Below are 24,925 nucleotides of genomic sequence, written 5' to 3' on the forward strand. Positions count from 1 at the left end.
GGGCCTTTACAGTCTATAAACTGAAGAAATCACAGACAATGTATATTTCATATGGGACCATCAGGGGATTTAAAGGCAAAATATAAAATCCAATTTTTACTGTCTTTAATGAAAAAGAAATCTATCGCCAATAGATTTCAATTAAAAAATGTGTACCGTTTTTATAAGAAACCTGATTGTATGCAGTGAAATTTCCCCTTCGTTTTAATTGCTCTGACTGCTGCAGGTAGGAATCTTCAGACAGTCCCTAACTGCTCTGCAGGGAGGTCATCATACTTTCAAATGGCGGAGATGGGGTGCCCCACCTTACTTCCCAGAACTCGAGCAGCTTTGTTTGTTTCCCTATAAAGCAGCCGGCGACCGTGTAGAGATTTGTATCCGTAGACCCAGTGCAGTCTGCATATTCTGATTATTAATCAGTCTTGCTGTATAGGCTTCTATGGCAGATATTATTTTGATAATTTATGATGATCCCTACGCTTAACCTCCCAGCTGAAGCCCAGACCACACTGAACATGTGAGTACCGTAGTCTTGGTCTTGCAAAGATGTTTAACATAGTTACAAGATGACAGCCCCATGTGGCCAACTTTGAATCATTTGTTCAATTAGGCTTGTGGTGCAGTAAATTCATGTTTATTTTTAGTATACAAAATACAGCATATCTAGCATTACTCTATTTTAGACTTTAGTTCTCCTTTATTTATTTGTATATTTATATATTTATATGCATATTTAAAATGTTGCATAATTTCTAGAAAGTGTGTTATTTTATTTATTTGAAGTTTATTATTATTATTGCTATTCTTAACACTGCATAGTGCATATTCTACATCGCTGTACAATAAAAGGGTGCATACACTAGACATACAGATTTGCATACTGTCAGGATAAGCCCAGGATCGATCCCTGGTTTCCTGGGTTCTGGACACGGCACCTTGCCAGATGAGCCACCAGGGGCTCTTGGGGCTCATCATGAACTCTTGTTGTTACTTATGCTATCTGCCTGTTCACAGTTTGTTCTTCTGTTCCTCCCTATTCTCCACCCACCTCGTTTACCCTCATGTGTTCCCCATTCCCAATTACCTGCCCTTTATTAACCCCGCCCTGAGCTTTGCTCAGGGCTGAGTCATAAATGTTTCTGTGCTGTTGTATCCTGGATCCTGTGCCCTAAATGCTTTGGACTTTGATTACCTTGTTCCTGAAATCCTTGTTTCCTGTGTGAGTACCCCATTACCTCGTATCCCGTGGAACCCCTGTTTTGACTTTGGCCTGACCCTATCTTCACCTTGCCCTTCTTGCCTTTGTTTACCCTTTTGTTGCTATTAAATCATCGTTTCAACCATGCCCATGCCTCCTACCATCTTTGGCTACACCCCAGGGCTTCCCCCATATCCGCTCCCCAGGGAGTGGCTCTCCTCGATCACCCTGGTTCCCAGCGGTGATCATTACACATACAAAGCAAAACAGTAACTGATATAAGAGGTGAAGAGGGTCCTGCCCGACAGAGCTGGTAGAACTTGTGGTGGGGACACTGTGGCTAGCATTGCAGTCCTAGGTTCAATTTCACCCAGGGCAAAAATATCTGATTGTGCTCCTGAGGTACCTTGCCTGCCTGCCTCCCATGCGCCAAAAACATATAGGAACGCCAAACTGACCGACATAGTTTGTGTGAATATAATTGGGACCTAAAGGTGGCCATAGAGTAGACACACTGATAATATCATATGAAACAAATTTTTGTACAATATTCGTTGTGTGTGTATGGTGGGAGACGAGAGACCGTATTGGCAGAAGACTTGGATATCGGTCGGCTCGTTAATTGGGCCAGTCGGAAATTTTTAATTGGGCACCATTGTTAGTGCTGAATCGTCAGATGCAGGTAGAATTCTATTGTTTCTACCTATATACAGTATCTGACAATTCAGATCTACATGTTTGTATTGAAGCAAATGATCTTTCTTGGAAAGATCTTTTCCAGCAAAGATGCCCATGAGGCCAGGGCCTATTTTAAACTGCCCAAACAATCGGCAGGATTCCAGGATCAATCCATTTGGACAACCAACAGACATTTTCCATTAGGACAGATAATCCTTAATCCAACAGGATTGCCCTGATTTGCCACAACTGGCCAGATGGTTGTCAGTATGGTCGAAATCGACCAAATCATTGTATAAGTTCCACGAGCTATGAGAATGATGTATAGTCTCTGTAAAGTGTTGTGGCATGTGTTGCTGCTATATTAAAGGTAATATCAATATGCATTTTCTAACAATAGACTAGTTGGGGCTTGGTTCAGGCACAACCTATAAAATGGCAGTGCTGATGATAACAACTCTGCTAATGAAAAACAGGGCTTCTACTTCAAAGAAAATATATTTTTATATGTAAGGCACAGATAAAAAGACAACAGCACTTCACATTAATGTTTTTAATTTATTAGTTTTTCTGGTCCTTTAAACAAGATGATAATCCCAGAAATCAGAGTGCAATATGGGTAAATGGTGCTGCATGCACACACTGAAACTCCTGCATCAGGACAACATTATAGGATAGCGATAGGTACTGGCTACATTTTGGGAGGTTCTTTATTATGGCAGATAAAGTGCAATATTGAAAGGAGGGAGAATAAATGTGTGCAAAGCATGAATACCAGGGCTATACTAGGGGTAGGCCGAGTAGGCACCCCCCTAGGGTGCAATCGCGGGGGGTGCACTTTTAAGGGAATTTTTTTTCTTTTGTTTTTTAAACCCTGGTTTGCTTGGTCTTTAATAGTTTTCAATTTCATAAACTGCTTGTTTCAATCCCCTTTTGCACTCCCACCTCCCTCTTGGCAACTGCTAGCACAGGTAAACAGATGATAAGGGGCAATATGATGGATTTTTGGCTTCTGCTGGCACAGATACATATTTGGGGACAATATGATGGATTTTTGGCTACTGCTGGCACAAGTACATATTCGGAGGGAGTATGAGGAATTGGATGCTGCTGTCTCAGGCACATAGGGCCAGGGCTGCAATCAGGGGCGCACAGGGGGTACAAATGTACCGGGCCCAGGCTTGAAGGGGAGGGGCGGCAGTGCTGAACTTTTCGAAAGAGCCGGGCTCCCCTTGACAGCGACAAAGCTTCCTCCTTCCGAAGTCCCGAACAGCCGAAATGCAGAAGTGCCGAAAAAGCTGAACAGCCGAAGTCCCGAAGCCAAGAAAACACCCAAAGCCAAGAAAATAGCTGAAGCCTAAGTCCCAAAGCGGCGAAAAGACCCAAAGTCACGGAAACAGCCGAAATTGATGTCCTGAAGCGCCGAAAAGACCCGAAGTCACGAAAGTATGCAAAGTTGAAGTCCTGAAGCCACAAGTTCAATTCCTCTGAACACCAATGTGTGTATTTTTTTGATTCCATGGCCACTAATGTATTATTTTAATACTCTATAGGCCCCTGGCGCCAATGTTTTTTTAAAAATATTCTTTGGGACCCCACTTTTTTTAACTTTTAAGGGGGGCCCTGGCACCAATGCTTTTTAAAAAAACTTTTAAGGGGGGCCCTGACACCAATTTTTTTTCTTTAACTTATTGGGGGGCCCTGGTCCCCAATAGCTTTTTATAACGTGTGTGTGGGTTACCTTTTTTAGCGCTGGTGTCTGTGTGGTCTTTTAACTGTGATGTGGAGAGGGTCGGGATCTGGCGCGGCTCTTGGGGGCCGCATGGGCGGGGCCCAGGGGGCCCCCAAAAATGTTGTTGTACGGGCACGTGATTTCTAACGGCGGCCCTGCATAGGGCAATATGGTGGCTGCTGGCACAAGTACACAGATGTTTGGGGAATATGATGGATGTTTGGTTCCTGCACAGGTACAAATTAGTGGCAATATGATGGATTTTTTTGGCTGCTGCTGGCACAGGTACAGATTGGGGGTAGCAATATGATGGATGTTTTGGCTTATGGTGGCACAGGTACAAATGGGTGCAATATCATAGGTGCTGGTACAAGTACATGGTGCAACATGATGGCTGCTGGCACAGGTACAGAGACAATATGAATGGTAAGGTGGGAAATGGTAATGCAGGACTGGGTGGGGCACAGCTTGAAGCCCTTGCCTAGAGTGTCACCTTGGCCCGGCCCAGATAAATACAACAGATATAAGTTGTCTGTTGTGCTGTTTAGCAGACCAGGATCAGGGCAGTAAAGCTGAACAGGGCTCTGCAAATATTTACAGTCTCCATTATAGAATGAAGTGTCTTTGCTTTGTGAGCAAATGCTGTTTGTTGCCTGTGGTTTAACTGGAACACCAGCAAGCGACGCATGCAGCTGGATCTATATTTTAATATACATTAAAACTACAACTCCCAGAATCCTCCATCTGCTTGCAGTGAAGTCAGGGCTGGAATGTCCCAAATTGTAGGACAGTTGAGGTGTCACCTATTGCTGCTTTTCTTTTGGCTGTCCTGTGCTGTAGGGTCCAAGTGGTCCCAGGGGATGGGCGGGGGGGGGGGTGAAAAGTAACACAACAGCTCATCAGATGTGATCACTCCCCTCTACCTTCCCTGCAGCAGCGCCTCCCACCAGCCCCTTTTTATAGCGCTCCCCTCTCCCACTCTCAGGTTACTTAGGGAAGAGTTTGCAGACCTGCAGAGTGTGTGTCCTTCCCTCCCTGTGTGTGTGTGTGTGTTTCTGCAGCGCTCTCAACAGACAACCAGCCCCAGCAATTGGATTGGGCAGCCTTTGCCTTGACACAAGCCGCCGCCGCCGCTGCTGAGTGCTTGAGGACGTGTTTCAACAGATGGTTGGGGTTAGACTGTGTCATCGCGCTGGAGTGGGGATTAGATGAGGAAGGGCGCATTGCTGGAGCTGTGTGGTCCGCTGAACATTTATAAGAAGAAGAAGAAACCTTTCCAGTTGTGTGGAAGTAGGGAAAAAAGTGGGTGCCCCCCTGTCCATGAGGTAAAGTGAGATGTTCCAGTGTGAGGGAGACTGTGCGTGCATGGATGGAATGCCTCTCCTGCTTTACTTGTCAGGGGGCTGCCGCCTTATCAATGCGCTTATTGTGCCTGATAGATAACACTGTGCAGAAGTGGATGCTGCTCCTGCCTCGGGAAGAGACAAGGTGCACATTACACTCACACAGACACTTTCCCCCCATGCCCTGTCCTAGAAAGAGTCCCTGCGGACTACCCACAATTCCCTGCTACATGAATTGGGCAGTGTGTGTATGTGGGGTAATGGGAAGTCCACTTACTATATCATTTGTAGTAGGAAAAGTCTTGTTTTTTTGCCTTTTTGGGTCATATTCGTTTTTCCGAGGAAACAAAATATTTTTTTTTCGACAGGGAGAAATGTATTTTTTGGGGGAGGGGGCAAAGTGTATTTATTGGGACACCACCATCAGAAGGGGCCCCTCACAAGCAAGTTACCTATTCTATAATGTTATTTATTTAACTATACCCACCAGGGAGGTCCAGCCAGCAGCTCTATAGCTGTCGTATGGCAGTCAGCCCCCCAGTATCGTACTGTCTGTCAGAAGCTGCTCGGGGGGTGCAGGGAGTTGCAATGGTACCAAGCACTCTTTTTTCCCCCCCCAAATTCTGTCCCTAATATATGTCTATCAGTTAGGAGTGGCAGCCTTAATGATTTACCCCACTTTGCACTGAAAAGTTGAACAAAGTTCAGGCCTAAACAGTCTCATATGGATATCACATGCAAATAACACTCTCTCTCTCTCCAAAGTTCTATGGGGTATATTTATCAAAGAGAGAAGTTAGAGATCACCACAGTCCTCTAGAGTGAAATACTTAGGGGCCGATTCACAAAGGGTCGAATATCGAGGGTTAATTAACCCTCGATATTCGACTGGGGATTAAAATCCTTCGACTTCGAATATCGGAATCGAAGGATATTAGCGCAAAGAGAGGATTATTCCTTCGATCGAACGATAAAATCCTTCGAATCGAACAATTCGAAGGATTTTAATCCAACGATCAAAGGAATATCCTTCGATCAAAAAAAGTTAGCCAAGCCTATGGGGACCTTCCCCATAGGCTAACATTGAGTTTGGTAGCTTTTAGATGGCGAACTAGGGGGGTCGAAGTTTTTTCTTAAAGAGACAGTACTTCGACTATCTAATGTTCGAATGGTCGAACTATTTTTAATTCGATTCGAAGTCGTAGTCGAAGGTCGTAGTAGCCCATTCGATGGTCGAAGTAGCCCAAAAAACACTTCGAAATTCGAAGTTTTTTTACTTCGAATACTTCACTCGAAGTTAGTGAATCGGCCCCTTTCTCTCTCCATTGATTTACATGGGATTTTTAAAGGTGTATTTACATAGTAAGTAACATAGTACATAGTAAGTAAGGTTGAAAAAAGACACATGTCCATCAAGTTCAACCTTTTTTTTTTTTTAACTACCTATCTGCCAGTTTATCAAAGGGTGAAAGTGAAAGTTCACTATTTGATAAATACACCTTTAAAAATCCCATAGAAACGAATAGAGAGAGGCGGTATTTCACGCTAGTGGACTGTGGTGTTCTCTAACTTCACTCTTTGATAAATATACCCCTATATATCTCTAATTTGGGTGCACTATATCAGTGAAAAGTCGCAACTTTCTAATTAAAGGGCAAGATATCGCAATCGATTCCTTTTAGTATGATTTTTGTGATTTTTGGTGAAAATTGGATAATAGAGCTAATGCATAGTAGTTTCAGGGCTGAATCGGAAGAAGAAAAGGAGTAAAGGGATTTTTAAGTAAAAAGAGAATAAACTGATTTGGTGTTTGCACTGGTTGATGGTTTCGAGGAACAGTGAGCGACAGCAGCATTCCTAGCAACCCATACATCGGGCTGAAGAGATTCAGGAAATATAAAAAACAAAGCAATTCTTATTGTCGTAATATCTTACAAATACTATACAGACTTTTTTATTATCATGCAAGCGCTACATGTTGTATCAACCTGTGGGTTGCAGACTATAAAACCGCAGATTGCCTTGTGTATGCAAGTTCCCATTGTGACACTTAACATTGTGTTCATTTCTGTCGAAAGCAGTTCTGTTAGTGGTTAAAGTTAAGGACGTGGAAGAGAGCCGTGCATTGGAAACGATGTACCAAAGTCCCGCAAACATCCCATTTATAGAGAGACAGGAAATATTTAATGGTGTAGGCGTTGAGCATCATTAGCAAAATAAAGTCACCAGCCACAAATAGCTAAACACAGGATATGTAACCCATGAGCCTCGCAAACGGCAAAACAAAGCTTCTATAGTGATACGCCGATTTGCCAGTCCGGTAGCACTAATTGGTATGGTCACTACACGGGATGTCATACAGATGGTTCTGCTCAGTGCATGGGGGGGCACATACAGAAGGGCGCATTGTGTGTGCAAAGTTGTATTGGGAACTTATCTGCACTAACTGTGGTGTAAATCACTAAGGTTACCAGATCCAAGGACAGAACCATTGGCTATATTGGAGATGGCTCATTTCCGAAGATGTTGTGCTGTAGGGAATCAAGCTGTATTATTCATGCCTGTCATTGGATATACCTGTATGCATTGCATGCTGGCTATCAAGTCTTATGTAATTTTAGGTTACACAGCCATTCCCCAGCCTGTAAACTACAACTAACAGCAACATTAGATATCCTCCAGCCACAGTTTTGACATCCCTGACTGTAAATTCAAGCACATATAATGAACGCATTTTAAAAAAACAGGCTTAGCTAAAAACCCTTTCATTTCAACCTATATTTATGTGCCTACTGTCAACTTAAAGGGCATCTATCACGAAAATGAAAATTTAAACTTCAGCATACTGAAATAAGAAACTTTCTAAATATATCCAATTAAAAATTCTGTACCATTTCTGAAATAATCAAGTTTATCTTCACTATTCCTCTCTCAGCATTTGTTTCTCTTCATTCTCTATTCATGCAGCATTTGGGTGTCAGATAATCATTGAAAGTTAGATACAATATATCTTATAGGGGGGCTCCTTTTGCCTAGAAGATGTATTAGGGCTTACTCTATTAAGATCAACAGTAGGGATGGACCGAATCCAAAATTCGGTTCGGGTTCAGCCAGTATTCTGCCTTTTTCAGCAGGATTCGGATTCGGACGAATCCTTCTGCCCGGCTAGTTGCATATGCCAAATTAGGGGCAGGAAGGGAAAAATATTTTCCCCTTCCAACCCCTAATTGGCATATGCAAATTCGGATTCGGTTCGGTATTCGGCCGAATCTTTTAGAAGGATTCTGGGGTTTGACCGAATCTATAATAGTGGATTCGGTGCATCCCTAATCAACTGTCTCTCTACATGCAGAATTTGTGCAAAATGCATATGTGCAAAGAAAACCCAAACTTTGGTACTGTAATAATGAATGAAATGGTTTATTTTATGAACGCAGACGTATAATTTTTTCCCACAATTACTTCATCACGCTCTTATGGTTTTTATAACCGCATTGTAACCTGATGTGCTATATACTGTATGTGCAGCTCTGTCTGCTTTGTTCTTGGCTCTGGAATTGGATCTAGTTGGGCAGATTGATGTGTTAGAATCACAGCCATGAATTGCTTTATTATTAATTTACTATCCAACTGATGCGTGAAGGTCATATCTGCTGACTAACTCGCCAACATGTGTATTGTATTACCATGTTCAATAAGCACAACAAATGTTTGAACTAAACTATTTCTGATATCAATGTGTTGCTGGTGATTTATGATTTGGTGTACACCACTGAAATGGTCTAATTTACATTAAGGGGCTGATTCATTAAGGGTCGAATATCGAGGGTTAATTAACCCTCGATATTCGACTAGGAATTGAAATCCTTCGACTTCGAATATCAAAGTCGAAGGAATTAGCGCAAATTCTGCGATCGTACGATCGAAGGATTATTCCTTCGATCGAACGATTAAATCCTTCGATTCGAAGGATTTTAATCCAACGATCGAAGGAATATCCTGCGATCAAAAAAACTTAGGAAAGCCTATGGGGACCTTCCCCATAGGCTAACATTGACTTCGGTAGCTTTTAGCTGCCGAAGTAGGGGGTCGAAGTTCTTTTTAAAGAGACAGTACTTCTTTTTAAAGAGACAGTACTTCGACTATCGAATGGTCGAATAGTCGAATGATTTTAAGTTCGAATCCTTCAATTCGAAGTCGTAGTCGTAGTAGCCCATTCGATTGTCGAAGTAGCCCAAAAAATACTTCGAAATTCAAAGTTTTTTTACTTCGAATCCTTCACTCGAATTTAGTGAATCGGCCCCTAAGAGAAAAGTAAGTTAAGTTAAGGTTCCTTAGTCTCCCAGCTCACCCCTCAGCCCTGTCATGCTTGCGTCCATCTCTTAACTCTTTGCAAAATACTGTATGTACTGTATGTATGTTGCATTTGCATGTTGTACTTTTTAATTGGGGTTTCTGATATCATCGGTTCCAGCCCTGCAAGAACAGTTAATACCCTGGAGCCTTTAACATCACTTATTGTACATGGGAAATAGTAATGCAGCCCCACAGAGATACACACGATTAAGAATCATTACTGACACACTTGCCCCTTAAAATACTTAACATTTTATTTGATTTCTCCATAGAAGAAATTATAGTTGCTAAGTTGCTGGGGGACACAAACTTCTTTGTACACTTATGACATGTTCTTCGATACAGAATTCAGCTTAAGGGCATCTGTAAAGCTGCAGTAAAACACAACAGGGGTTTACTTGGAGCCATAATTATTTTACCAGTACAAAGAAAACTATTCCTATTCAACCAGTTTGAAATCAGCACATATATAAGTTCAACTGTAACCCATAACAATCAATGAGATGCTTTTTTTTTTAAGTCTAGTTGCACTTTACCAGTGAGAGCTAACTGCTTGTTGTTTTCTATGGGTGGGTCTGGGGCAAACCTCCTCTGGTTGTGCCTGACCAACTTTTAGGTCACATACAAAGTACAGACTTTCAGCTGATTTGGCATATTAAGATACATTTGTATTGTATGGTGTTTGGCTCAAATCAGGATCACCATTAATATATTTTACCATACTTGGAAAGTCAGGACAAAGTTGTAGTATGCAACAGCTTTTCATGCCACTTGGGGATTTGTTAACTCAGAAAAGCTCATGTACCACCACAAAATATGTCAGGACAGATGTAAATCATAGTCAGGATGGCAGCTCCTTTTTTTTTTATTAAACTGCTCTTTCCATAAAGCCAATGTCAGTTCTAGCTGCTGTTAAAAAGATTGAGAACCGTATTTGTGAAGGATACAAATGACTTAGGATCAACAGTTATTGATTTCCTTTAAGCCGGGTAGTTAATAAATCTTATCACCATCAGAGCTAATGCACTGAAATGCATGGTGTTTTTACTGCCCTTAATATAGTGCACTCATAAACACAAAGCTAGGACACTTGCAAGCACTCATTTAGATTCATTTTCTAATGCATAATTTTTGTTCCTTGGGTTCTGGGATCTAAACATTGTTACTTAGCAGCTGATACCGCAGCAGAGGTCGCGTATACATGTAAACATTACGGTTTGGACATTTGACCAACCATATACATGGGCCACTGTGGTCCTTGGTAATCCGGAATTTCTGCCTGATCAACAAAACCAAATAGACATTGAGTAGAAATTAAGATCATATTGGCCCTTTATTGGACAAATGGCTGCCATTTCTATCAACAAAAGCTGAATTGGCAACTAACATCTACATGTGTGGCCAACTTTAGAGGCACCCTTTGCAATGTTGTATTAATTGATACATATAAATGTCCTCCCACTAGTCCTCTAGTTGATCTAGGGTTTTTTTTGATGTGCTGTCTAGTTTTGTGTTGTCTAGTATTGTATGTAAAGATAAGAGTGCTAAAACTGGTAACCCTAGCTATATCACTTGGGTGTGATCAGATACAGCCGAAAATGATATGTATGGTACAGGGGTAACTGCAGTAGAGCATGTTTGCCATGAATGGAGAGATCACATAAAATGGTGTCATGGGTAATCTCCTATAATAAGCACGTCACAATGTGAATAGTAAAGGGTATATACTGTAGGACCTTTAAACTACAACTTTCTGCACCCCTCAACAGCTGAAACAAATTGTTGTTTTATAGTAAAACAGTGACTTTCAAACTTGGCAGGTTAAGCCTTGGACAGTAACTGGATCCTAGGAACACCTTATATATACTGTAAAAGTTGTGTGAAGCTTTGTTTGGCCCACCACATGCTTCTGTTTATTTTCTTGGTGTATAGTCTGCTTGTTTACCCTGCGGTGATCTGCATATGTATTGCCTGTCTATAAACAAACTAACACAGTCATAAGGTATCTTAAGTGAGTGACTTAATATCTGCTATTTAAAAAGAAAATTATTTTATCGATGTGATCGAAACATTGGCATTTCTTAAAGGGTTTGTTCACCTTTATATTAACTTTTAGTATGATGTAGAGAGTGACATTCTGAGTCAATTGGTTTTCATTATTTGTTATTTGTGGTTTCTATTCTGCAGCTCTCCGGTTTGCAATGTCAGCAAACTGGTTGCTAGAGTCCAAATTACCCTAGCAACCATGCACTGATTTAAATGACAATATGGAATATTAATAAGGGAGGGTCTGAATAGAAAGCTGAGTAATAAAAGGTAGCAATAACAATAAATGTATAGCCTTACATAGCATTTGTTTTTAGATGGGGTCAGTGACCCCCATTTGAGAGCTGGAAAGAGTCACAAGAAGAAGGCAAATAATTAAAAAACTATAAAAAATAATTAATGAGGACCAATTGACAAGTTGCTTAGAACTGGCCATTCTATAACATACTAAAAGTCAGATGTGGGTCAGTATCACTATATATAAATTTGCAGAGTAATGATCTGTGTTTTCACAGATTAACTAATAACTTATATTATAATGAATGTTCAGATAATTCGGCTGTCAGGCTAAGCAAGTATAGAGCCATTTTGAATAACAATTTGATCTCTAGAGGCCATTGTTTCTCTTAAAATGTTGGGAGGATACTCGGAGTAAAGCTTGCTGTGCAGACTTTTGAATGATGGAAATGTATAGAATTAATGCTAGTCCTCCTTATAAACAGGTTATATTGTGCCTTTGCTTGTTTATGTGGATAAAAATAACAGGGTTCATTTCTTTAGCATGGATCATGCTTTTTATGTATTTTTGGGTATGGCATGAGTATGAAAGGTCAGCAGAATAGCCCCAAAGTTCTTGGGTTTATTGCATTTAGCTGTCTGCCTCAAGGCCCACAAGCAGGCAGTAGTTGTGAGCAATAATCTTGCTAGCAGGCCAAAAGTCCACAAGCCAGACTTGTCTGTATCTTCTTAAAAGAGAAGGAAAGGTTAAAACTAAGTAAGCCTTATCAGAAATGTCCACCTAAATATACCAGTAAACCCTCAAAATAGTGCTGCTCCTCTGTCAAAAGAAACACTGCATTTTTTCCTTCTATTGTGTACACATGGGTTTCTGTATCAGACTTCCTGTTTTCAGCATAATCCTCCTTGCCCCGGGCGTGAGCATGCTCAGTTTGCTCCTCTCCCCCCCTCCCTTCTCTGCTGTAATCTGAGCCCAGAGCTATAAGTGAGCAGGGAGAGACTCAGGCAGGAAGTGATGTCACATCAAGCTAATACTGCAGCTGCTATCCTAAACAAACAGAGAGTTTTTACTCAGGTATGGTAAAACATTCTACATAATAAATACAGCATTCTAGCTTGCACTATTGCAGCTAAAATATTGGCAATAAAATGCCTCCGTTGCTTTCTTTCACCTTTAAAGGGTTTCTGTCATGATTTTTATGGTGTAGTTTTTATTTCTAAATTACACTGTTTACGCTGCAAATAATTCACTCTACCAAATACAATTTCATTCCTGAATCAACTGGTGTATTTTTTATAGTTGTAATATTGGTGTGTAGGCAGCAATCTCAGGTCATTTTGCCTGGTCATGTGCTTTCAGAAAGAGCCAGCACTTCAGAATGAAACTGCTTTCTGGCAGGCAGGCTGTTTTTCTCCTACTCAGTGTAACTGAATGTGTTGCAGTGGGACCTGGATTTTTACTATTGAGTGCTGTTTTTAGATATACCAGGGAGCTATCTGGTTACCTTTCAATTGTTCTGTTGTTAGGCTGCTGGGTGGGAAGGGGAGGGGTGATATCACAGTCAAAGTCACATGACTGGGATAGCTGGGAAACTAACAATATATCTATCCCCATGTCAGATTTCAAAATTAAATATAAAAATTTTTTGTTTTTTTGAGAAACGGATTTCAGTGCAGAAGTCTGCTGGAGCAGCACTATTAACTAGTGTGTTTTGAAAAAAAACATGACAGTATCCCTTTATCTCACAGCTGACACTCTCTCCTGTACCCCCTTTCTCTTAGAAGCTAAACCAGCAAATAATTACAAACAAAATGTATTTGTGATATGCTGCTTTTACCCTTGCCATCTATAAATGAGATGAGACTGACACAAGTTCCCAAATCTTTCAGGTTATACGTTCAGTCAATTCTAAAATCCAGCAACCCACATGATTGGAACTACCCAGTGAGTGGCAGTTGAAGTGGCACTAGAGTGCTTGCTGTGCCTGGAAGTGGAGCAGTTATTGTGTTTTCTGATGGGCCAGAGTATTGCCATGCCCCTCTAGGTCTTGTTCTGTTTCTTTTTAGAAATAGGGTTCTTCATTCATCAGATGGGCTTGTATATGTGGTGTAAACCTTTTACTGGCAGGGCCTCTATAAAACGTACATAGTGAAAAGGATCTCTTTGGTCAGCTTTGTCTTTGATTTTACAAGATAATAAACCCAAAGCATTTTTATGGATCAAATGCCAAAGTCTTGATGATAAAGCAACCCTGGGACTGAAAAACTTGCACATTAGTCATTATTTTGCAATCTAGTGAATTGTCTAGATTCTGTTACAGTGCCATGATAACATATAAAAGAATGAGTACTATATAAAGCAGAGATAGCTACTTGCCCATTGACCCAAGTCCTGCTGTACCCAGATGCAGCTTTTTCTCTTGGCTACATATCCCACTACTTGGTGCAGACAGGTTACACCTGGGCTCACAGATCACATTTTTTTAAATGTGCTGAAAGGGCGAAAAAAACACCTGAAACCTACAGATTTATTGGTGGATTAAAAAAAAAAAACACTGCTGGGTGAATTTTAAAAAGTAATTGTCCCAAGTGCAATAAATAGAACACCTCTATGCGTCTGCCTCTGGGGAAGTCCAGCATGTTGTCAAAAAGTAATTTACGGTTCCAGGTGGTGAACACTCAGGCAAAATATTTATGGTTCATTCAGCATTCCCATCATGCCCTTTTCTAGTGACAGCAAGTGTGCGGTACAACCGATGCTCTCACTAGCTAACATGGGGTTCTGGTGTCATTTATAGCAGTAGTCTGGGCTGCAGCCTTCCAGCAGAAATACAAATGTGCCCACAAATCCAGCACTTCCATTTAATGGTACTCATTTAAGTCAGTGCCTCAGGCCTCATTCATACAGGCAGCATTTATACGGCTTTCCTTTCTGTTTTGTTTCGTGTTTTGCATCATTTCACTACTATTTCCCAAAGCAAGTGGAGTCACAGATTTGACTGATTTTGGGGGGGCCGTCTAGACGCCTTGTTAGAATAAAATGAACATCGACAATGTCTAGAACCTTACATAAAGGATACATGAATGCCCTGTTGCATCATGAGACAGACATAAGGATATACTGAATCCAGGATTTAGTACATAATTAAATTGAATTGGTCAGATTTTTTGCATGAAAAATGCCCGAAATGTTTGGTTTATCATACGAAACCCAGTGCAGGCAAAAATAACTTCGAATTGCAAATAGGTTAAAGATGAAGGGGCAGATTTATCAAGGGTCAAATTGAAAATTCTAATTTTTTTATGATCAAAACTGTCAAAGGCAACAAGGGAGTTATTCAAATTCGATTTGAGTTTTTTTAAAAAAAAAAATTCGATTTTTGAGATTTATCATACTCAAATTTGACTATTTGCCACCTAAAACCTGACAAATTGCTGTTTAAGTCAATGGGAGAGGTCCAGGGATCAATACTGAGTTGTTTACAGCCTTCCTGACATTCAAGTTTTTTTCGGAAAAAAACTCGAATCGAGTGTTAAAAAATTCAAATCAGATTGCATTCATCCGAGTTTAAAAAAAATAGATTTTTTAAAATAAATCTGGATTGTTCGAATTTATGAGAGTTTAGGGGAGAGTTTAAATTCGACCTTTGATAAATGTGCCTCAAAGTATTTTCACATTCTGACATTTATCAGCCTCTCGAAAAAAATAAAATTTTCCACTAAAAATTTGGATTTCAAAGTAAAAAAAACGTAACTTTAATAAATAACCCCCTAAAAGTGTGAGTAAAGCACTAGACAACTGTAGATGACTGTTTTTAACATAAAAGAAAGAGTCATGTCACTTGACAGGTCAATAACGATTTGTGATTCCATTGAAAGCTGCATTTGGAATATTGTCAGTGGTGAACAGCAATGTTTTTTCACATCAATTTTTTTCAAGAAACATTATTTGTGGATTTGGGTTTGGGAGAAATTTTTTTCTTAATAAAGTGAGAAAAATTATATTTTAGTGAATAACCCCCTACATATAATACTAAAAGGGTGATTTATCAACATTTGAATTTTTAATTCAATTTTATTAAGCACTAAAAACTCAAAAAACTCGAAAGTAAAACTTCAGCATCATAAAGCTTGCTAGTTCATGTAGAAGTCAATGGGAGTTGTCCTACGCCAGATTCAAGCTATTAGTTTTAATTCGAGATTGCCGAGTTTTCAATTTTTTTTGAGTTTATAAACTCACAAATTAAAATTTTCGAGTTTTTTTTTCACAGTTGTATTCAATTGAGGTTTTTATATTTGGACTTTTTAATCAATAAACATACATGCAAGTATTTTAAATTTTCAGTTTATTTCGAAGTAGAAAAAACTCTGAAACCTCACAAATTAGATTTTTGATAAATAAGACCATAATACTAAAGGGGATTATTTATTTCTCTAGATACACATTGACCTTTATTACAGGATGTTTCAGGATGACAACTGTGCCATAAATATCAATGATTTCATCATGTAGAGACATGTTGAGACTCTTACAATGGTGAAGATTCAGTACTACTATAATTTTGGAAGCAGTTGTCTTGTGGTTTTGGATACTGTAGCGAAGAATCGACATTGAGGTCTGTTCCTCTTTCGGCTTTAGATTCATTTGTCCCATGTTTGATTCATGAAATTATAATTTATGGTACTGTTCCCCTTGACATATTAAATGTTATTTTAGACTCATTTTGTAATGAAACAGTTATTAACTGTGGAACCTCCATTTTACATACCCTGTTTTTTCCTGCATTTTACAATTTATAATGCATTTCAACAGGTGCTTTCCCCTGATTTTACTTAAAGTTCTCCTAGAGTTTACATCATTTTTTTGTCCTAATGTTCCCAAAAGTTGCTGTTTGTCCTCTATGAATGTTATTATAAGTGAAAAAAGAGGTTTAAAATACTAACCAGATATTTTTCCATGGTCGAGTTTTTGAGCATCCAAAAAAAAAGTCTGAAAAAGTCTACCTCGGCTTATACTCGGGTCAGCGGTACCCGACCGAGTAGCTGAGATTGCAGTCACTTTTAATCATTCCTATACCAACAGTACACTTGGGGAGAGACTGCAATATCCCACAATGCCCTCTGTTGGTTATATGAAAGAATAACAGTGCGCCCTCTGTTGGTTATATGAAAGAATAACAGTGACTGCAATATCACACAGCGCCATCTGTTGGTTATATGAAAGAATAACAGTGACTGCAATATCACACAGCGCCATCTGTTGGTTGTATGAAAGAATAACAGTGCGCCCTCTGTTGGTTACATGAAAGATTAACAGTGACTGCAATATCACACAGCGCCATCTGTTGGTTGTATGAAAGAATAACAGTGCGCCCTCTGTTGGTTATATGAAAGAATAACAGTGACTGCAATATCACACAGCACCCTCTGTTGGTTATATGAAAGAATAACAGTGATGGCAATATCACACAGCGCCCTCTGTTGGTTATACGAAAGAATAACAGTGACTGCAATATCACACAGCGCCATCTGTTGGTTATATGAAAGAATAACAGTGACTGCAATATCACACAGCGCCATCTGTTGGTTGTATGAAAGAATAACAGTGCGCCCTCTGTTGGTTATATGAAAGATTAACAGTGACTGCAATATCACACAGCGCCATCTGTTGGTTGTATGAAAGAATAACAGTGCGCCCTCTGTTGGTTATATGAAAGAATAACAGTGACTGCAATATCACACAGCACCCTCTGTTGGTTATATGAAAGAATAACAGTGATGGCAATATCACACAGCGCCCTCTGTTGGTTATACGAAAGATTAACAGTGACTGCAATATCACACAGCGCCATCTGTTGGTTATATGAAAGAATAACAGTGACTGCAATATCACACAGCGCCATCTGTTGGTTGTATGAAAGAATAACAGTGCGCCCTCTGTTGGTTATATGAAAGATTAACAGTGACTGCAATATCACACAGCGCCATCTGTTGGTTGTATGAAAGAATAACAGTGCGCCCTCTGTTGGTTATATGAAAGAATAACAGTGACTGCAATATCGCACAGCACCCTCTGTTGGTTATATGAAAGAATAACAGTGATGGCAATATCACACAGCGCCCTCTGTTGGTTATACGAAAGATTAACAGTGATGGCAATATCAAACAGCACCCTCTGCACATGGTAGTGGGACAGTGGGACAATGCACACAGTAATCCGTTTGGCAATTCTCTGTCACCATCAACTTTGCAAAGAAGTCCGGTTGATCGCTGAGGGGGTTCGCTTTGGCAGAATGTGCACTGCTGGGAGACAGGGCTGTAGTTGTGTCTAGGCTTATACTAGAGTCAATAAGTTTTCCCAGTTTTCGTAGGTAAAATTAGGTACCTCGGCTTATACTCGGGTCGGCTTATACTCGAGTATATACGGTAAATAGTCCAGTGAGACTGTGGCTCATACACATATTTCATAGTAAATATGTGCTTATATCCTTTTACTACTTGAAGAATAAGTTGTTCTAACACATTTACTTGGATTTATATTTTCCCAGATTTTATATAGTTTTTCCCCTAGTCCCCTGAAAAACATAAAATGCGGGGTCTACAGTATTAGACCTCTTTTAGGATAAATATTTTTTACTCAAACCTACTATGTAACAAGTTTACTTTTCTATTTGCAGTGTTGTTACATAATAATGTGCTTTTGTAAGGTTAATCCAAATCTTATGGGTTTTTCACAGTAATACAAACTGCATTTTTTTTATATTTTAACCTCTTTCCTATAGAGCACCCACCTCGTCGTTTATGTTCGGTGAAGGCTAATTCATGACCTTTATCAAGTTTTCTAGAAATGATGCTGATTTAAAAAAAAATTATCAAAATTGCTAATGTGAGAAATGTTGGGTTGTCTTTTTTTTCATTTGTCACTTGAATTGAGCCCTGATAAAAACTGTTAATGATCTTTAGATGATATAAGCTTCTGTCTTATTTAAGCACCTATTTGGAAATTCGACACATGCCAAAATTTAACAAACTTTATGCAGTTGGCTTCAAAAAGTAACAGAAGCAATTGATTCACAGAAATGTATTTCATGACACTGTATGATGGCTCTCTCTCAATACAGGAATTCGTTATTTTCCTGAAGCAAACACTCCTTAATATTTGAATACTTTCCTTTTTCTCTATAATAATATGTTGTCATAATATATCACACTTCTATTCTTCCTTGAGGCCATGATCTGAGTGGGTGGGGGAGAGAGTCTGGGTCTGCAGAGCCCACTAGGTATTTACCCTGTGTCCCACCAGCCCAGTCCCACACTGAATACTTGTATTATTAAATACAAATATGTAGACCGAAGTGGCTTTTTGTATGGAATTGGCTATTCCTTTATGGCTTGATTTATGGCTTAATTAGTCTAGGATAGGTTGAAATTTAATTTTTACTATGGTGTAAGCAGCAGAATTCTAAAATAGTTAGCAATTGGCCTTTGTGTTTTTGGGTTTTAATTATTTTTCTGCAGCCCTCAAATTGGAATTTAAACTATTTGTTCACTGCCAATCAGGAAGCCTTTTTGATATCAGAATAAAAAAGTAGAGGGCCTAGAAAAAAAAAGAGAATGACAAAATTAAAGGTGCAAAGTCATTGCATTGCTTTGGTCAGTGAGCCTTCAGAAGAAGGCAGCATACATTAATAAATCAAAAGTGGTAAAGCATAAATAATACAGATCAATTAATAAAAACACCACAAGCAATTAAGAATTCTCCAGTAAGTAGCATTATAGAAACTTTGAAACAAAACCTGATGTGCTAATTGGGTTTAGTGCATTAGAAAAAAGGAGGGAGTATTTTAATAAATGAAAGGGGAACTATCGTGAAAATTAAAATTTAATATACGCTTCATCATACTGAAATAAGAAACTTTCTAAATACAAACAATTAAACATTATGCATGGTTTCTGAAATAATCAAGTTTATGTTCACTATCCCTCTCTCAGCATCAGTTTCTCTTGATTCTGTCTTCATGCAGGAGTTGGATATTCATTGACAGATAGATTCAATATTATAGGGGAGGCTTCCTTTTCTAGCAGATGTATTAGAGCTCACTCAAATAACTGATTCCAGTACAAACAAATCTAACAAAATAATTACCTTTTGCACAAATTCTGCATGTAGAGAGACAGGATTTCTGGCGATTTAATAGAGTGAGCTCAAATATATATATATATATATATATATATATATATATATATATAGTCAACTACAAGAGGTCCTCTGCACTCAACCCATTATCAATATATTTAAGACAGCGACATTTTGTGCATACTGCTACTAAAAAATGCCTTACCCTTTAAACAACACAGGGATTGTTTGTCCATATATTGCAATATATTTAAGCTGGCCAACTACGTCAAAGTCATCCCATATCTGGCCAGTCCTACGCTTAATTTTCATCTGATTCATTAAGAATTCTATTGCTTCATTATACATTTTACAAAGGGACTAAGTTTTACCTGCAACTTACTAGCTGCTTTCAAAGTAAAACTCCCAAACTTGGCTGCCCTTTTATTAGACACCAGTGGGATCACCTGACTATAGCTGGGAAGGGTGGGAGCTACAACATGGAGCTGGTCACTGCTCCTGTACAACTATAACAAACAAGGGAAAGTTGTGCTTACCACTATTTTTTAAAACCATTAGGCGGGGGTGCAATGAGGGTGTAACAACAAAATACATATAGTCAACTACAAGAGGTCCTCTGCACTCAACTCATTATCAATATATTTAAGACAGCGACATTTTGTGCATACTGCTACTAAAAATGCCTTACCCTTTAAACAACACAGGGATTGTTTGTCCATATATTGCAATATATTTAAGCTGGCCAACTACGTCAAAGTCATCCCATATCTGGCCAGTCCTACGCTTAATTTTCATCTGATTCATTAAGAATTCTATTGCTTCATTATACATTTTACAAAGGGACTAAGTTTTACCTGCAACTTACTAGCTGCTTTCAAAGTAAAACTCCCAAACTTGGCTGCCCTTTTATTAGACACCAGTGGGATCACCTGACTATAGCTGGGAAGGGTGGGAGCTACAACATGGAGCTGGTCACTGCTCCTGTACAACTATAACAAACAAGGGAAAGTTGTGCTCACCACTATTTTTTAAAACCATTAGGCGGGGGTGCAATGAGGGTGTAACAACAAAATACATATAGTCAACTACAAGAGGTCCTCTGCACTCAACTCATTATCAATATATTTAAGACAGCGACATTTTGTGCATACTGCTACTAAAAATGCCTTACCCTTTAAACAACACAGGGATTGTTTGTCCATATATTGCAATATATTTAAGCTGGCCAACTACGTCAAAGTCATCCCATATCTGGCCAGTCCTACGCTTAATTTTCATCTGATTCATTAAGAATTCTATTGCTTCATTATACATTTCACAAAGGGACTAAGTTTTACCTGCAACTTACTAGCTGCTTTCAAAGTAAAACTCCCAAACTTGGCTGCCCTTTTATTAGACACCAGTGGGATCACCTGACTATAGCTGGGAAGGGTGGGAGCTACAACATGGAGCTGGTCACTGCTCCTGTACAACTATAACAAACAAGGGAAAGTTGTGCTCACCACTATTTTTTAAAACCATTAGGCGGGGGTGCAATGAGGGTGTGACCACAAAATACATATAGTCAACTACAAGAGGTCCTCTGCACTCAACCCATTATCAATATATTTAAGACAGCGACATTTTGTGCATACTGCTACTAAAAAATGCCTTACCCTTTAAACAACACAGGGATTGTTTGTCCATATATTGCAATATATTTAAGCTGGCCAACTACGTCAAAGTCATCCCATATCTGGCCAGTCCTACGCTTAATTTTCATCTGATTCATTAAGAATTCTATTGCTTCATTATACATTTTACAAAGGGACTAAGTTTTACCTGCAACTTACTAGCTGCTTTCAAAGTAAAACTCCCAAACTTGGCTGCCCTTTTAAAAAATAGTGGTGAGCACAACTTTCCCTTGTTTATATATATATATATATATATATATATATATATATATATATATAGTGAATTAAGTACCCCCTCTTGTAAAATATAAGAATATTATAAGTTACCGAGGAGTTTCATGACCATGGTCATGGAACTCCAAGGTAACTTCTAATATCCTCATATTTTGCAACAGGGGGTACTTTATTTATTATAATACACAAATTTGTGACAGAAATGACATCAGAACTCACCGTTTATAACTGATGACATCAGAACTCACCGTTTATAAGGATATAATTTACAAGATATTCATGGCTTTTGTGTATTATAGATATAGATCTGAATGAACACAGAACAAAGAGAAACAGATGCTGAGAGAGATATAGTGAAGATAAACTTGATTATTTCAGAAATGGTACAGAACTTTTAAATGATGGATCTAGAAAGTTTCTTATTTCAGTATGCCGAAGCTTATATTCAATTTTCATTTTTGCATTAGTTCCCCTTTAATCCAGAATTAAACATCATTGCCCATTTTGCAAAAAAAAAAAAAGAATATTATTATTGTTTTATTAAAAGAATATTTTCAAAACACCTCACTCAAAAGAGCTGCTGAAAATTACATTTTGTCTCTGATATCACCCTATGTGCAGAGCAGCAGTTAGCTGGATGCTTTAAGCACATGTTAGAATATAAATACAATAGTACCTAAGGGTAAACATTTGTAACATATGTCATTATATATATGAACGACATGACAGTTTTTAGGTTTCTTTTGTTAGTGCTTTGCCTGTTACCTTCAGTCTAGAGTAACAGGATATTCTCCGGAACAGCTAGAAGGCTAATGAGATTGATATTCAACGTTGATCTTGTGTAGTCATGCATAATCTAGCATCTATCTGCCTGTCTATCTGCCTCAAAATCTGAATTGATTTTCTTTTAGAATGAATATTTAATTTTTATTATCAATGACCCATTTATAAATTTATTGCAGTCTGACCCCAGTATCCCTCTCTGTAGATCGCTTGACAGAATTTGCTGACACTGAAACAATATCATAGTTCATTGTTTTTCCTTGTATATCAAACCAATGCATAATGTATTTAATTGTGAGCTGCCACATATTTTGTTCTGCTGAGATAAAATATATTTTTTCTTAGACACCAACAATACATTTCTCTCTTATATTCTCTTATCCAGAAAGCCCCAGGTTCCAAGCATTCTGGATAATAGATCTCATACCTGTAATAGAAGTACGTCTCTAGGTACAGTGGGAAAAGCTAAAATCCTTAAAGGGATTCTGTCATGATTTTTATGATTTTATTTCTAAATTACACTGTAATTTACTCAAAAATTCCTATACCAGCAAGTGTATTTTTCTTTAGTTGTAATATTGGTTTGTAGGCAACAATCTAAGGTCATTTTGCTTTCATGTGCTTTCAGAAAGAGCCAGCACTTTAGGATGGAAATGCTTTCTGGCAGGCTGTTGTTTCTCCTATGCAATGTAACTGTAATGTGTTGCAGTGGGACCTGGATTTTACTATTGAGTGCTGTTCTTAGATCTACCAGGGAGCTGTCATCTTGTGTCAGGGAGCTGTTATCTGGTTGCTGGGGGAGGGGGGGAAGGGAGGGGGTGATAGAACTCCAACTTGCAGTGCAGCAGAAAAGAGTGACTGAAGTTTATCAGAGCACAAGTCACATGACTGGGGGCATCTGGGAAACTGGCAAGATGTCTAGCCCCTTGTCAGATTTCAAAATTAAATATAAAAAAATCTGTTTGCTCTTTTGAGAAACGGATTCAGTGCAGAATTCTGCTGGAGCAGCACTTTTAACTTATGTGTTTTGAAAAAAAATATTTCACGTGACAGTATCCCTTTAAACAAATTCTCAAATGCAGTGTAGTTGGGGACATATTCATGAAGCATTAAATGGTTGTTTCCTAATGCCAGATAAACACATTATGGTGTGCCAGAGCTTGGAAAATAGGAGAGCTGGGAAAATATCAGTTCCTACTCATGCCAGTTTGTGAGCAGTTAGAATGTGCTACTGCCATTGTAGGATAGTTGGGAATGTTGGAATGCTGTGCTACTGCCAGTGTGTGTGAGCACAGGGACTGTGCTACTGTTAGTGCAGGAGAGCTGTAGGAAACCCTTATCTGACAATGTTGCAGAATATAGGAAAACTGTGCTACTGCCAGTGTGGGAAAGTTGGGGATGTTGGAAAACTGTGCTACTGCCATTGTAGGAGAGTTGGGAATAAAGGAAAACATCACTACTGCCAGTGTGGGAGAGTAAATAATGTAAGAAATGCTGGGCTACTGCCAATTAGGAAGAGTTGGGAATGCCAGAAAGCTATGCCACTGTCTATGTGGGATGGTTGTGTGGATGAGGGACGGTTATATGAGCATCAGGAAGTTACATTATCACAATCTGATACAACTAATGTGTCACTATCACATGATGACAGCTTGACTGATATTTAGGATGCCACATTCTGATTTTCTGAGGGTATCCGTTACGCTGCTCATTAATATTTTGAACACCTGTTGGTCATTAGAGAGATAGATTAGTTTAACTGTGTGCTGGTTCCCAGAAAAGCAATAGCAGTACAGAGGAATGAATTTTTTCTTAAATGGGTTTGCAGTTAAAGGACCAGTAACATCAAAAATGTTTTTAAAAAAATATGTTAGTTCAGGTATACCACGAAAAAAACCCACCAAGACCAATTAAACTTTAAAACCGCAAAGCCTTTATTAAGAAATAATTTACAGAAACTCCGCTTGCACTCCTCTTCAGAGAAGGCTATCCGGCGATAGCCAGGGAGAAGAAATCGAGCGACGCACGATGCATTGTCGCCATGTCGTCACTCGAATCGAATTAGTACTATTCCCTAGTAGAATTACACTAAAATAAACTCTAAATTTAAAAATTCAAATTTTCAATTCGACCCTTGATATATCTGCCCATAAGTGTAGCTGATAAACAAAAATTCAATATTTGGCTTGGCCAAACAGACTGTTGAGGAAAATGGATTAAATATAAATAAATACATATATGTAATTTATTTGTTAACTAGTCTTTTTACATCAGTGAACACTTTTCTGTCTGTGGTGTACCATTTATTGGATGTATAGAAAACACCTGTAAATTTTGATGAAAAGTGAGTTAGTGCTCAGTTTTATGTATTTTGCTTTCACTAAATCAGCTAAATCAGTGGTTCCTCCTTGGTCACAATAACTCTTTCTCTTCTTTTGCTTCTTAATTTTATTCTAATTCTGCACACAGCAGGCATAGTTCCACATGACTTTGTTGCAAAAATACACA

At 38.9% G+C, this 24,925-nt stretch overlaps 1 protein-coding gene across 4 annotated transcripts in view; it reads left to right on the forward strand.

The window, feature by feature from the left end:
• Positions 1–4,581: 4,581 nt before the first annotated feature.
• Positions 4,582–24,925, forward strand: part of sulf1.S (sulfatase 1 S homeolog) — a 102,740-nt gene continuing 82,396 nt past the window's right edge. For 3 of the 4 annotated variants that reach the window (XM_018223780.2, XM_018223782.2, XM_018223785.2), the window contains exon 1: positions 4,582–4,933. The gene's annotated coding sequence lies outside the window, so the exon portion shown is untranslated. The remainder of the gene's footprint in view (positions 4,934–24,925) is intronic. The other variant, XM_018223784.2, reaches the window with a different exon arrangement.

The sequence above is a fragment of the Xenopus laevis genome, chromosome 6S, assembly GCF_017654675.1.
Source record: "Xenopus laevis strain J_2021 chromosome 6S, Xenopus_laevis_v10.1, whole genome shotgun sequence".
Lineage (NCBI taxonomy): Eukaryota > Metazoa > Chordata > Amphibia > Anura > Pipidae > Xenopus > Xenopus laevis.